General features: G+C 46.1%; 1 protein-coding gene across 3 annotated transcripts in view; it reads right to left on the reverse strand.

Moving 5' to 3' along the window:
- Window positions 1-14,848, reverse strand: part of LOC135374808 (uncharacterized) — a 390,710-nt gene that overhangs the window by 225,152 nt on the left and 150,710 nt on the right. Inside the window, exon 1 of one of the 3 annotated variants that reach the window (XM_064607735.1) lies at window positions 8,206-8,340. The exons of the other annotated variants lie outside the window; for them this stretch is intronic. The gene's annotated coding sequence lies outside the window, so the exon portion shown is untranslated. Of the gene's footprint in view, window positions 1-8,205; window positions 8,341-14,848 lie in introns of those variants that run through there. 3 annotated transcript variants of the gene reach the window in all.

A 14,848-nucleotide genomic window follows, 5' to 3' on the forward strand; every position in this document is an offset into this window, starting at 1 on the left:
TGTATGTTCACATCCTAGTTCTTTATTCATTCATCTAGATATGTGTAAAGTATGGGCACTCTTGGTTATGCGGCGTTGAACAGAAAAAATAATGCAACCAATGATATGCACAGGGCAAGACGCGACAATCTGATGCAATTTAAATTTAATGTAATTTAGAAACAGATAAGTCAACTATTAGATGGCTTTACGCTTGTTTCTCAGGTATTTTCTTTTTGCATGTTGCATAGGATTTTCCAGCAGATTTTCCTGTTCCCTGCTGTATTTCCAGCAAAGCAGAAGCGCGCGCAAAAGCGAGCAGCCAGCGGTACATCAGACTAGCGGAGCCTCGTTTGCAAAGAACGGCGGAGTAAGTTAGTACCGGGTTCTGAGTGGTCTTACTGCACATCATGTGGGCGGTGGGCTCAAGGGGGTTGCGTAGGGGCCTAACGGGCTTTACTTTGTCTGTTTGGATTGCAAAAACTAATTTATATAATTCATTACAACGGTGTGTCTCATCTTGCCCCGAGGGTTGGGGCAAGATGAGACAATCTGCATTTTTGAATTTCTTGTTCTGGTGCTCATTTTAGCCCGGCTACACCCGTTCTGCATTTACAAGTCAGAAATTCTAGACCCCTGACAATGTGCCTATGGCTAGCTTCATTTTTTTTTTAACAAGAAAAATAAAAATTTAATATGAAATTGCACATTTCTGCCTCATTTTGCCTCACCTTACCATACATGCTATGTTAGATACCCACCGCAATGATATATCGGTATTGCATGGGTTATCCTTTGCATGCTCGCGCCGCTGACGCCGCCGCCGGTCAAACTGCCATGGGCGCACAGGTCTGCTCAAGCGCCCCTACCTAGAGTACAGAGCTGTACACCGATGACAGTTTGAACGGCGGCGGCATCAGGGTGGTTTTTCGGTCGGTCAGCGGCGCGAGCATACAAACGCGAACTGATGTGCTCACCTATTTGCCATACGGCCGTACCATTGCGATGTGCGAACGGTATCTAACATGGTATATACGCAGTAATCGCCTGGTTATTTGCGAGGAGCCAAGAAGCGCATAAACGCGTGCAGTTTGCTATTCCGTAAAAAAAGAACTGTCTTTTTTCCCCCTCTTCTTCTTCTTCAAGACGTGCCATTCATCTCACCGTCTGCTCTTGGACTCGCTGCCACAAGAACAGAACCCTCCAACTGAATTAAGCCCATCGGCGCGCCGGGCTACCGCACAGGTCTATACCCCCGAGAGTGCCACCGTTTTACTTCTGTGCTAGGGTGCTGCGCGCATATCCTAGCATAGTGAGGTGTCACCACCACGGGTAGCCTTGAGCCGAGGGCCACCGCAGTGCACGCGCCTGTGACTGAGTACGGTGATAGCTGCACCCTTTTCACAACTGAATTCTCTTTTAGAGCCTCGAGCAGTTATGTGAGCCACGAATAACATGCGGCAACGGGTAGAGAAAGAAAATGCGAACACTTTCCAAAATTATTGAGAAAAGCTTACGATTCTCAAAGTAACTAGTTACTGTAACTAGGTTCCTGCAAAACGTAACTAGTTACAGTCGACAGGTACTTTCTTTGGATTAGTAATTAGTTACACTTACTAGTTACTTTTCCAGTATACTTCCTAAGGCTGAGAAGAACAGCGGCGACACGGCGTGATAGCCGCGCCGTTCCTGCAATAGACCTCTCCCAGTTTGTAAACAAATGACGTCATATGTGCTCGACAGCGCCACCAATTTGGTAGAGTTGAACTACGCTAGAAGCTAGAGGCGAACAAGGTCGCGCCCGAAAGCCACGGTCTCGAGGGGATTGCGATGATCCCTGAAAGGGACGCGACCTTCGATCCTACTTTTCTTTCAGTAGGAAACAGCGAACAAGTGCCCATTCGTAGAACCCAGCCCTCCCCGTCTGGTTTGTTTCGGTTTCGGTCGGCCATGATGACGTTTCTCGGGTAAAGGTTTATTGTCATGGCGAATACTCGACTGAAGCAATTACAGTGCGGCGCCACCAGGTGCTGTCTATAGGGCTGCTTTAATTTAAGTGTTTGCGCACTATTTGTCGCGATCGACGCAGAGTGATGAGGCTGGACACTACTATAGACGAACTGCGAACTTGTTGGTCATGAAGTTCACTGACGCGGAGATGGGCGTGTCAGCCAGTGCGCTGAGCTATTTTTAGCCGTAAATTGCAAGCGCGCAGCTTTAGTAGGCTGCTTTCGATGTCGGACACAGTTGATAAAAGAGAAGGATAACACGTGTAGAAGTGAAAATTTCAGGTCTTCATCGTCCCTTTCAGTATCAACGCATTCAGAGCAGCACAAATGCTTGTGTCGTAGGTCGATTTTCGGCTAGGCTGACATTCTGTCGACAAAAGTATGCAACTACAAGCTGACTAATTTTATAAGATCCATGAATTATCATTTCCACTGCAGGGCTTCGGAGAAAGCAGACAGAAATTGCAAAATCGGAGTCAGTGATTATCCAATTAGCCACGCTATTTCTTGAAGACCCCGAACGAGCAGTATATTGAAACACTCATCACCAGATTTTGGTTCATTTGCGGCTCATTTGCATGGTAAAATTTTGCTCTGGGTACATTCTCATGTATCCAGCGCCTAGTCGTACGTACATTGGTATGATACTTCCTTCGGACTTTTAAAATAGGGTGACTTTAAATATGACTGGAACCAATTCTGCTATATCACATTCCCCAAGGACGTTTAAGTAAAAGGTTAATTACACATCGGTAGTCTATCATCGAGGATTTATTCCTTCTCCGTCAGAATGTTCGCACGGCGGCTCGCAAAAAACGCTATCTGTGCGGCTTTCATATCATTTTAAGAAAATTATGCGAAAAAATGCATAATTGCGAACTTTTTTAAAAACTATTTACAGAAAGGCTAATAATGGGTGAAGCAGTTCGGCATTTTTTCTCGCTGATTGAACTCTTTCCGTGACTTTTCACTATCCCGATGTCACGAAAAGGAGCACGCATCTGCATGGCGATGTAAAACTTCATTATCCTGCAGTCACCACATAATCAGTCGTCCACAGAATTCCTTCTTTTGATTCTTTTATTTTTTTCCACGGAAAATCATCGATGCAACGGCAATACCAGCTGCCGGCGAAGCAATGGAGCGCACCGACAGACAAGTAAAGAAAGATCCCAACGCAGCGCCGTTAGTTCGCGCGACAGCCACTGCGGCCACCTCCCGAGCGGAGCTGTGGAACTGACCTATACTCTAAGAACGTTGTTCAGTATTGCATAAACACTTTGATTCTGACATGCAGAGCGGTCCTCTATAATCTTTGGTTTTCCGAAGACTCTCCAGACGAATGTCGGCACAGTTCCCCCTGAAGTCGGCCCAGGACGCATACTGTCCCCCCCTCTCCCCTTCTGTCCACATCTGTACGCCGCTCATAGCCACAGTTGCTTCGCGGCGCTAACACGGACTAAACAGAACACACTCTAATCTCGTTTCTTCCTGCCTGACAAACTTTCCCGAAGCATTGCCCACACTCGCAAGTTTGCTTGCAAAGTGCTACTTGTAACTATTTGCTAACCGGTACATATCAGAACACCCATTGCACAACCTACAAAGTAAATGTGCGATAAACGTGAAGCAATATAACTTGAATACGCGTAGAAATTAACTGCATCAGGTTTTATAACATCCTCGTGCATCATTGATACACAACAACCACATACAACAACAACACACAAAAAAAAAATCCTGACTCTGACATGGGGTGATTCACCACTGGGGAGCAGTACACTACCCCATTACACGCGAAACATTAGATGTGAGATACTATGAGAACGAAGTTAAAGCTATGTGCAAGTACAACAATTGAGATGTCGTCCACTGTCTTTTTTTTTCTCCCTCTCTCTCTCTGTGGCAACTTGTCGCCCGTCTCGGCAGGCAGACCGCTCTCTCTTTCTTCTTTTTTCTTCTTTCTTTCCATAAACGATACCCCTACCCCCTCTGCCCTACCCCCTCCACTGGCTGCGCTACGCCGCAGAAAAGGAACATAAAAAAAAAAACAAAGAAAAAAACAATAAATACACGTGGTGACGATGACTCAGGAAATATGCATTCATACACAACACAGGCATGATGACACACCATCAGGCACAAAGACAAAGACACACTCATATGTCTTTGTCATCATGATTCAGTGCCAGCTTGTCTGCACCTTCTCTAGCCTGACATTTCAGTTCCTCGTTATCGATCTCTTATTCAAATACCAGCACGCGATATGTCCATGACGACGGTTGTGTCCTCGGAATAAATAATGTAAAGGGGAGAAAAGACACTCCATACACGAAAAATATGTGTTCTCGTGGAGAACGCTTTGGGAAAGTTCGACCGCCACATGTGTCTATTTGCGACCGTTCGATTGGCCCTGACACGATCGTCGTCGACTCGGAGGCGCGTCTCTCAAATGACACCGCGGTCGCCGTTACTCCCGGGCGACCTCGGAGAATCGATGATGTACCACAGTCGTCATGCGGTCGGAACAAAGCTGTTTAGAGGAGAAACGAGAGCGAAAACCCACGTGGGAGCACCTACACGGGTGCCGGTCCGTGCGCCATTGTTAGCTGAGAAACATGCCCGAATGTTTTAACATGGATCATCCTCTCAGACTGGAGTTTTTGGCGGGTTTTAGTACATTCGGAAGTGGATGCCGGTAAACGGTCTAAACGTGTCTTGCCGATAAACGTCATAGGCCCATCGCCACATTCTTTTGAACCCAAGCAGCACAATGTACTGAAAGTCGTATGCGATAGACCTGTTGCTCTGGGCCAGGTGGCGCAAGTGAGCAGCAACATCAGCGCCCCAAATTATGCAACACTGCCTAGTTTAGCGGACGACGCGGCACTTTCAAATACACGGTCCCGAGTTGTTCGAAGTTTTCAAGAAGCACCGCTTTTTCTGTGGATTTCCTACAGGTTTTGTAGCTTTCCTTGGCACCATACCGTTTGAAACACCATGCAAAACCCGCTCATGAAACTCCCTACTCTTTGGATCCGTGGCCGCTTGGGCCAGAAATGGCGCTGTGCAAACTTCAGTGCAACAGCCCTATAGGGGTGGATGGTATGTGTCTTATCAGTGTTCTTTAGTTGCACGACCCTGTTCAAGGTCGTCCACCCCTATTGCACTCGTCTTTCAGTACATTGTGCTGCTTGGGAAGTGACGGACATCACGCTGCAGATCTTCGTTTTCGTAGAGTGTGTACGATCAACTAAAATTTCATTTGTCAACTTCAAGACGTACCGTATCCTCGCTTTCCTCCCTTACCTATCTTCGATGCCTCTACCATCTTTGCACTCTTCCAAAAGTTTCACTGTATCGAGCAGGACTTGGTTCAGGGTTTCGACGTCAATTTCTTTTTCAGAGAGCTGCGAAGGTAGACGAATATTCTGCGTATGACGCAACTGGAGGATGGCAAATGTAGGGAACAAAGTCATTCCATTTCTTTCTAGGAGGATACTTTCTAGAATCCTACGTCGGAAAGCCCAAAAAAGAATGCAACACGAAAATAAAATCAAGACAGAATCAACAAATAATGTGAGAACAGGCCGGTGAAATACGAGCAGTTCTTTTTTGTGTGTGTGGTATGGCATCAGCGCAGGAGGCTCACGTCACGCATCCTCGAGGGACACAAAATTCGAATCTGCAGTGAGTCTCATGGTGAGACTGATCAAGAGTCAAACTGATCATATTTCGTTAGAGTTCACTCTGATCGACAAGAGTATTTATTTATTTATTTATTTATTTATGGTTGTACCTCAAAGGCCCTGCGGGAGTTACATGAGGGAGGGAAGGCAAAAAAGAAGAAAATCACATCAAAGCAAGAAGATTTACAGTGAGTACAATGAGAGCAATGTGCTACAATATGAGAAATCACAAAAAATGAACCTCAACGTTTACAAACCTAGGTATTGAGAAAGTGTATTCTTGAAGGTTTCAAAATGTGTAATGGTGACCAGCGCCTGGGGAAGAGAGTTCCATTCGGTTATGGTCCATGGGAAAAACGAATACGAGAAATGAAGGTATCTACACCGGAGTCCGGTGACTTTTAAGTATTCTGAAAATAAAAATAAAAAGAAGGAAGAAATAAAGAAAATTTTGAAGTTTATTACCGCGGCTGGTCGCACCTTTTTATGAAATCTTGCTTCTGTAGGGAGCGTGGTACAGACGTTTTAGCAAAAAGGAGACATCCGGCGATCTAGTGAGTGTAGCTCCAAGGAAAAATCCTCAGGTCAGCAGCAGCGGATATAAATATCCGCAGCTCCCGCCCCGTGGGCTTTCCTTCGGACTACAGACGCCTTGGTCAGTTCAAAGGAAAAGAGAATAGAATATGCGAACAACTGCCATACATAGAAGTACTTTATGCGCCAAGGTAATAATGCAACCTTTATCGAAGGTTTTCTCCTAAAATGTAGGTACGCCCCCCGTCCAAGTAGGAATGAGAGTTCCCACACAGACCCCATGGTGATCAACTACAAAGAGGAAGTAGCTAACGCCATACAGACTCCTTCAACAGTTGTCAAGCGCTTTTGTTGAAATTACGGAAGAAACCTGCATGAAGAAAGAAAAAAAAAAGTCTCACTCTCCTGGCATCACCGTGAAAAGTTTTACATATAGAACATATTCTTAAATTGGTTTGAAAATTAAATTCGGAGTGGCTGTTCAGAATAGACTCGACTGTGCAGATTGGTTGCGGGTCGAGCACATTCCTGTTTGCTATTGACACAAACCGGAAATGGCTGCGGGTCGAGTACCGCTATAGAGTTCTCTTTTGGTATTCGTTCTGCTTCATTACCTGGAAATACGTTCTACCTATAGAAATAAGCATACATTGAACTCCATTGGTGTGAGTGATATTGGTTCATGCAACAGTTGGGTACCGCGTTCTGTGCGAAACCACCACACCATGAATATACCACGTCAGTGTTATTGACGAAAATTCACATTAGTCACAGACTACGTTCCCCGATATACAACTCACGGAAGTATGACTTTTATTCTGGTTGGTTTTATTGGTTGCGGGTCGAGCACCGATTGAGCTTCAGGTGGCGGTGGTGGTAGTGGTGGTGAATGGGCTCGTCGTTGTCGACCTCACAGAAGTGGGCAACGTCACGATAGGTCGAATGTGCGTCCTGGGTCGACTTCTAAGGGAACTGTGCCGACACATGTCTGAAAGTGGCCGAGGAAAACCCCAGGAAAAAACCCAGCCAGCACAGCCGGCACCGGGACTTGAACCCGAGTACCTCCCAGTCTCGACGTGACATGGCCAGCACATTGACCACTGACCCACGAAGGTGACGCCAAAGCACGACCCACAGGTGAGCTTCGCAACCACATGACGAAGCGAGCTCGCGTGCAATCTCTTTCTCGCGTAACACGAGGCACGAAGACCAAGTGGCATCCTTCTCTTCTGCGCTGCTATCTCGCAACAGCAATTTATTACGGTGTGTTTCTCGCGGATACGGCGCAATTTACTTAGAGGACGCGGATTCTGAGCAGATCCCCTCCTGATATAGCACCTCGATACCGAATTCCAAGCACGCTCAGTGTCTGGACTCTACATGAGAGATATACATGTTTCCGTGTCCCGGATAAGCGCCCGAGGGGAAGCTGACAAATTGTGCATGTAAGAGGACGTAATGACTGATACGTTATTCCATACTGCCATCTCTTCCCGGACGAGCCAATCAGAGCGGCTCCTTCGGAATGCACGTGTACGGAAATAGATCGATAAGCTATGCTGTGCACTCGTGCCACTTTATGCGATACGCAGCTCCCCTAATTCAATCGCCTGCGTACTGGATTGCATCATAAAGAAATATGTGCTATGTAGATAAGATTGAAGTACGGTTGGTAGTCTATAATGGCTATATTTGTATATTTGTACATTCGTCAGGGGGCTAGGTATAGAGCGGGTAAGGTGGGGGGAGTAATACAAGTATGCCAGTTCATATAGGTGCACTAATGGAGCAATCTTCACGTTGTGACATCTTCCTTCCATTTCCGCCACCTTCCTCATGTCATGCTTGTCCTCCCATGGAGGTCAGCTATGCCGCGTTGCGCATGAAAGTGCAGGCTAAATGTTTAGCCGTAATGCACCTGCACAAGCGCTCCTCTGCGAGCTGGTTGGTTGTGAACCAAGTCTCAAATATGAGACTTGGTTCCTGTTACTTACCTCGTTCGTCCCTGTGTATGTCATCATCTTCATGTTATCACCAGCTCGATTACAGCCTACTTTTATGATCAGCGAAAATATTGCTTCACTAGAGCAAGCAGCTTAGCGACCAGTGCCTACGATCAGCAAATTGACCGTTGAATCTGCACGAGATACAGGGAAAAGGCGCGTAAATATAAAGACGCGTAGGAACTTTCACGTCTGCAAACGCAAAGATTTACACACAAAGTCACTTACGCTCAGTGATCACGTGTAAGTAATAAACTCTTTGTACGTATACACGTGTAAATTTATTTATATGCTTATGTATTTCTCTATTGTTTGTTTTCTGTTGCCTTTTTCAAAAGTTGAGAATTTTTGGCAACAATTTGAGGTCCTAGCACTAACTTCTAAACTACAGTACCTCGTCCTGTATATTATCTGTCTATTGTGTTCTTCCTGGATATAAACCGACGTGCAAAATACACATTTCTCGCGTGGCGAGACGTAGTTAAAAGAAGAGTATGCCTTGTACCCCCTACGTACCTATACACGAATATAACATTATTTTAATATTCGCGAGTTTTAGGAAAACGCAGAACTTTCACTATAATGTTTCCGAAAACATGATAATTTAAAACATGATTTCTTTAGTGTGGGTGACATCACGTTTCTGATATCTGATTTCAAAAATAGGAACAACTCGGGGTAGTTGGTATAGGTTCGTGATGGCGAATAGCAGCAAGAAGACAAGCAGTTGTCCTGTCTTCGTCTACCTGTGTCATTGTCTTCTTGCTGCTATTCATCCCATCATGATATCTGATACGCTTACGATTTCCTAAAACTCCCTATTATCACCTTCGAAATGTTCTCGTGTGATACGCAATCCGCGCCATGCAGGAAAACAAGAACGCAGTGTTTGTTTGTACAGGAGATTTCATATCCACGAACACAGTTTGCGATGCATCCATATCGCGCTCCACATTGCAAGGCCCACGTACGCAAACTCTCGAACAGAGCCGGTGGATCAAACAGCTTATAGTTTTCGAAACAGCGTTCTTCACGTTCATGCAGTTGCTGCAGTATGGCATGCACTATGGCATGGACGCGGCTACGTAGATCCATCTGCAGAAATTGCTCATGGTCACGAAAAAAGAACGACGCAGTTCGCGATGCTACGGAGCGTCGCATTAAGGCGTATCCAAGCTACGTGTATTCGTATATGTACAAATTCAGTGCAACTACGTACACAAACTGTCATTATGATCTCAATTTTTCTCTTCTGTAGCTCACTATCTCTACGATCAAACCCTTTTCTTAAAGAAACTGTATAGAAACTGACTGGTATAGAACAACGGCCCGCGATTTGTGCCAGCCAGATCAGAACGGGGGCATGAGCCCTATCCCAGGCAGCACACGGCACGGGGCGATATCTGCAGGAAGTTGGGCATGTCGGCCCCACATATCCCCAAGACTGCCAACTTGTGACCGATGTACGACAGAAGTTGGCAATGTCGGCTCGACGTTGATGGGAAAACGTGACATCTGGCCGACACTGCCAACTTGCGACCGATATCACGCTGAAGTTGGCAATGTCGGCACAGTGTTTACCGAAATAAGCAACATGTAGCCGACAATGCCAACTTGCGACCGACATCACCTGGAAGTTGGCAATGTCGGCTTGATGTTGACCGACACCAGCGAGATGACGCTGACAATGTCAACTTACGATTGACATCCCACAGAGATTGACAATGTCGGCTTGATGATCATAGAAACCAGAGGCATGACGCCGACATTGCCAACTTGCGACCAACATCCCACTGAAGTTGGCAATGTCGGCTCGATGTTGACCGAAGCCAACGACATGACGCTGACACTGGCTTTTCGTCGACTTACTTGGTGTCCCGCACCAAAAGCAAGTAGGAAACACATTCGTTACGTCGATGTCGAGTTAATATTCGAAGCAATTCCTCGCTTGAGCCTTGTTAATTAAACTAAGACACGTCACCTCCACCATTTTGATTCCGAGACGAGCAGGGCTCTCGAATTTGTGGAAGCTCGTAAGACATGAAATATATAGTATCTGTTTTCGCTTCGAGAGGAATGCCGGCACCTTTTGAAAGCTTCTTGTACTTAGGTGGTCCTAGGGGCATTTAAACTTTTTTTCGGCTTGCTTTTTGAAACGCCCCGCTCATTGCCCGCCATATGGGAAATACAAGGAACAAAGGAAACCATCAGAAAATGAAACGTGTACGAAACAATGGCAGAAATAAAACGTTGTTTCCTCGCAAATAACCAGTCTAACGTTGGTTTTGTAGTTACAATTGCCAACACACGAGTACAAATACAAAATTATGTTGGCGCAACATCGGACAACAAATCGGTAGCATGTCGAAATGACATCGGCAGCATGTCCAAATGATATCGGGCCAATATCCTCACCCGACATCGGCCCAACTCTGGGCGGTGTTGCAAAGTGTATGTTGGGCCGATATCGGGGGTGTCGGCAGGAGCACATCGGGCCGATGTCGGTCCGACGTCGGGGTGCTGCTTGGGATAGGGGCAACGTGTCCCTAGCTGTATTGTAGCTGCCTAGACGATTGACGATAGTTTTAAACTACGCAGCCCTCAATAATCGTCTAGGCATCTACAATACAGCTAGCAAACTAGGCAGCCCCGAAAAATCATGCAGGCAGCTACGGTGCAGCTATCAAAAGTAGGCAGCCCCCAATAATCTTGTAGGCAGCTACAATACAGCTAGCAAACTATAGGCAACCTTAGATGATCTTGTAGGCAGCCCTCACTAATCGTCTAGGCAGCTACAACATAGCTATACAGACACCTTGAGGGACACCTTGAAAATAAGGGACACCTTGAGGTTCCTGGACACACGAGTGTATAAAGTGTGTGCATAGTAAAATTTTGCTGGAAGCCGAGTGCGTGTCCGTGTTTATTTCATCGGTCCTTGTTTTTTCGAACTCGCAGTATGCAAGTTGATCTTTCTCTATGCCAGTGGCCTCTTTAGTCAGTACTTCTGACCACCTGTTGGCGGTCGTATGAGGTACGGGTAAGATTGCATAGAAACATATGAAGGCGCTATAGTAGGCACTAAACAAATGGTCACCAAATAAACAACTTCGTGACGATAACATAACAAGTAAGCCTAGCGTTAATGTAATTCTAAGACAGGTCTTAGCCCTGTGTCTGAAGAGCGGACAGGAAGCAAGTGAATGCAAAGCATTGGTGGTTTCAAAAGGAAGGAAGAGCCCCCCCCCCCCACACACACACACACACACTCCAATCACGTAATATCTGAGGAAAGAAGAGCGTCGACTATGCGAGATATTTAGGATGTCATCGTGACCGACCGGTCTGTTTTCACTTCGTGAGACATATCTCAAGATATCAAGGTAGATCTCGCCATTAACGATGAGGAAAAGAAACTTGAGACGGTTGTGCTGGAGGCGTAGTTCTAAGGACTCAAATACTGCAAAAACCCTTCTTGTTCGCCGGGCCTTAATTTTTACGAATATCGCGAATTTTAGGAGCAAGCGAAAACTGTCTAGCAAGACCTGACATTCCGAAAACAATGCCGGAATCGCACACTTCATTTCACAGTTTGTTGTGCAGGTTGATTGATTGATTGAAATGTAAAAAAGAAAAAAAATACGTGAAAATTGAAGCATTTGTAGCATGTGCAATAACGTAGACATCAAATGGGGTACTGGCAGTGCTTATCGCGGGCCTCGGTAACTCAGCCTAACATGCATGTTGGCTCGCTGAGCTCAAGAGCGTGGGTTTAATCCCGGCTGAGGATGGTAGCAATGTGGGAGAAAGTAAACATTGCTTCCAGCAACGTGTGTCGGAGATTCCCGGTGGTTTCGATGGAGATTTCTCCAGGTGGCCGAAATTATCCGCAGTCCTATATACTCCGCGGCACGTGCAGCAAGTCGCCACACTAAGCTGACCCACGTTAGTAAATCTGCTCAAATTACGAAGCCAATTAAGGCACGAATTTTACCATCTAGAATCCGCGAAATTTGGTGGTCGCGAATGTGGGCTCACTGCCCAATTCGCGACAACCTTACGTGGCGAAATTAAAGGGTTTTACAGTATACCGCGAAAGACAACACGTGCGTATTGTCAAGAGAACTCATCCACCAGCGGCATCCTCAACCAGAGGGCGTCTTCCTCTTGCATCGCACAAGTAAGGCAGCAACCGCATGGAGCACTTTTGCCAACTGAATGGCAGCAGAACTTGAAAGGAACGGGGACCTACTAAGCGAACAATAGACGACGGACCGATGAGCCGGTTTCGGCCAGGGATAGATATTTAGTCTGAGGAAAGGAAGTGACACCACCCGACGGAACCGTGTGCGCCAATGAAAACACGCTTCACAGGAAATGCCACAAGCACGTGACAAAGTCACCTATGACCGTGCCTGTGACCGCTTCATTATTCTTTTTTCCTTCCTTCGGGCTTTGCCCTCTTCACCCTGCCTCCTAGATGGACACGCAGACCCGTCGTGTGAACTTCAAGGAGGCCACCCTTTTGGAACGTCAAACTTGTTCAGTATAAGGGCATCAACTTAAAATATATCGTTTGGCAGGAGGTGGCAAGGTGTGTTCAAGGCGAAGGTGACTAAATGAAACATCAAAATATTATTTGTGGCACATGGCAAATCGGAAATGTGTGAGGAGATAACGGTAACAAAAATGCAGTCTGATATTTCTTTAGTGAGCATTGCTAGTAGTTCGCTCATACTCGTAAGTAGTTCGAAACATTCTCTTCATATCTCAAAATGTTTTTGTAAACACCTGATTTCTAGATATTATTAGCACCGTACTTTTTCAAGAACCTCTAAAATATCATTTATGTTACTAAACAATGCGTACAGCAGTTTACTACAATAAGCATTGCCACATCGTGTGCAACAAGCGGTGGTAAACGCGAGGCCGACGCTTCACCATGACAACCTCAACGTGGACATTCTGCTCCATGCGGTTGTTATCTCAGTGTGCTCGTAACGCAATTTACTCTGACGCTCGCAATTTACTGCTGATTTCGGTTCAGGTAGTGCGAGGATCAAAAACTTCCAGGCGCGGGGCAGTCTTTTTGATCTCACGCATAGCTAATGTAGTGCCATGGCTGAGAAGGGCTCTCTGTTTAGTAATTCTGATGTGCGCGCCATTTCATGGAAAACGCGGCTCCTTTACGCTAAAAGTAGTACAACGCTTCACAGTTGTATGTAAAAACACACAAACAAACGAAGATGCAGCCGCCCTGTCGACTAGAAAGTGTGCCGTCCGCTAGTGCTACTGTGGAAGTGCTCCCCAAACTCTGACACCCATCGACCCATCATAAATGTAAAATATAGCATCGCGACCCCCTCTCCCCTCTCCCCCGTCTTTCGCGGTGCCATAAGCTTTTCTATTTCAGCTTGTGAATAGTAGTATACAATCTTGACGCTGATTTGTTTTTATACATAGTTAATATACACGGAGTGAATCAGCTAGGCTAAGGAACAATTGCAAAAAAAGAAAAAAAGAAGTATAATAAAAGAAGGACTCATGCCAGCAGGAATGACTGTCCCTGATGACTAAAGTGAGCCTGTGATGGTTGGCAAAACGAGGACGCAGTTTGGACACAGCAATTCTGATTTCTGGGTCGATGACGACTTGCGACCTCCACGGTGTTTTGGTCAACGCCATCCCGGTAAGCAACTTCCCATACGCACGTGACCAATGAGAATTAGACGAAGCAGGCTACAAACATGGATGGCACAAACACATGGCCACCAACGCGCAAAAATCAGTGGAGTTCAAATATCTCGGCAAAAAGGTGCTGACGAGGACTCCAACCTAGAACCACGCTGGCGTGGTGTAACGGTAGCATCCCTAAGCGGAAATCACGAGGTTCTAGGTCACAGTCCTGAGGTCAGGGGCGCCGGAACAGGGGGAGCAGGGGGAGCGACTGCTCCCCCTCATTTACAGATGAGGTAGCACGGCTCCCCCAGATTGATATTCATTCCCCATATTCATACACATTACTTCAGCAATGTTAGTTTAGTTCTGCTGTACAAGTATGCGCATGTCGTAATTTGCCTGGCGCACGTTTTCAATTTGTGTACCACCCCTGTATTGCCTGCATGAGCCCTCAAGGAAAATAAATGATGATGATGATGATGATGATGATGGTAGCATTTTTTCCCGCTCCCCCAATGGAAAAATAGTTCCGACGCCACTGCCTGATGTCACTGCTTTTTCTTGAGTTATATCAACCGCATAAGTATGTCGTGGCATAGGGAAGGAGGACTTTCCAGCTCATCCTGCCAAAAATTCGGGAAATGACTTCAGTACAAACTGTTGTTTTCCCTTTCTTGAGTTCCCGAGCCGCTTCGCGGCCCCCAGCTGAACCTGTCGCAACCCACAGTTCGAGAAGCACTGAGTTATCCTATGTAACATTAGTCTTAGGCAGAAGTCACGACACCGACACAAGTAATTATTACGGAACAGGCATTATTTTGAAAGGTGCGGTTTCGTAAACATTCATTGGACTCTTATACCCCTGTCACACGGCAAATTGAACGTCATTCCCAGCGAATGATATTCGCACTGAATGTGCGAATATCGAAACACGAAAAACGTATGACACGAAACA

The sequence above is a fragment of the Ornithodoros turicata genome, unplaced genomic scaffold (assembly GCF_037126465.1).
Source record: "Ornithodoros turicata isolate Travis unplaced genomic scaffold, ASM3712646v1 ctg00000746.1, whole genome shotgun sequence".
Taxonomy (NCBI): Eukaryota; Metazoa; Arthropoda; class Arachnida; order Ixodida; family Argasidae; genus Ornithodoros; species Ornithodoros turicata.